Raw genomic sequence first — 1,525 nt, 5'->3', positions numbered from 1 at the left:
GTGTGTGTGTGTGTGTGTGTGTGTGTGTGTGTGTGTGTGTGTGTGTGTGTGTGTGTGTAGACAAGAGAAAGTCTACTATTGCTTTACTACTGCTTGCCCACAGCAGCATCAAACCAGAGATTCAATAAGCTACCGGAAATCGAATTCTACTTCAAAATAAAAGCTACAAGATATTATACAGAATACTGACAGAAATTTCAGCACTGACTGCAAATACAAAGATGACGATAATGTGTGTACATGAGAGACATTTCTAAAGGTCAAGTCTGGATAAGCTACAGAGCAAAGAAAAGTGGGCACCTACCTCCAGGCCGCACCCTCAAACCTTGGGTTACATGGTAATGCAAATTTGTTTGGCTATAAGCACTACAAGATTACAGTTTCCACATGAAACTAAAATGACATGCTCTTTGAAAGAGACCCTGCATTAATCTAGTCAAAAAAGTAGCTTTAATCGGCTACTCTTCTATTTAAAAAACATATTTTTTAATTTCACCTTTATTTTACCAGGAGGTCCCATTGAGATCAAGATCTCTTTTACAGTAGAAACCTGGCAAAAAGAAAAACCCAAGCACAGCACTCCCATTAAACTGTTTAATATTGCTACAATATTAAACACTTAAATGGGAGTGCTGTCCTTGGGTTTTTCTTTTTTGCCAAATCATTACAATAAGGATTCAGCACCCAGCATTCAAGTTATTAAGTGTGCCAAGCCTTGTGCTTTCTTTTTTTTACAGTAGGAAGCTGGCCAAGGTCGCAGCCCTACAACATCACAGCATAGTAAAATACAATAAAGCCTATAAAACATGATGTACAAAAATAACAATCAAACAAAAGAACAGATATTCAAACACAGTGAAAGAAAAGAAAAACAACTACATGCCTCCCTCAGCACATTCCTAATGATGCCCTTAAATTCATCAATAGATAACAACAACAACAACAATAATAACACTAATGATGATGATGATGATAATAATAATAATAATAATAAGCTTTATGTGTGGCACCTTTAAAAACAGAGTTTACAAAGTGCTTTGACAATAAAGCAAAAGCAGGAAACTCGGGAAGACAATATTACAGAATAAACGATCAGACAAGCCTAGCCTAAGGAAGCCTAGTCTAAGGTGAGTTAAAACAAGGAGGCAGAGCAGAAAATGTAAAAACACAAAAAGTCAATATGAGTCATTACAATTAAAAGGAATTAAAGTGATAAAACAGGCAAAATCACCACAAAAAAAAGAAGAGAGAAGGAAAAAAAGTCATGCAAAAACAGAAATAAATGGCAGATGTGCTATAAATGTGTTTAATTCATATACCCTGATATGAATCATGTTTTAATTAGTTCAGATGTTGTTGCTGGTGGTGTCAACAGCCTGTTGCAAAGCTATTTTTTCCTCTTACCAGGCCCCCTTTTTACCATCCACAAAAGAGATCGCAGCCCGTGCGCGTCCTTGTGTCTTATTTTGAAAACCCAACGCGGAAGTTGAACGACTGTGCCTACTTGACCGGTGTGTGAGTAGTC

Source organism: Pagrus major, chromosome 18 (genome assembly GCF_040436345.1).
Source record: "Pagrus major chromosome 18, Pma_NU_1.0".
NCBI lineage: Eukaryota > Metazoa > Chordata > Actinopteri > Spariformes > Sparidae > Pagrus > Pagrus major.
The sequence above is the reverse complement of the archived record's forward strand: the minus strand, read 5'-3'. Positions refer to the sequence as shown.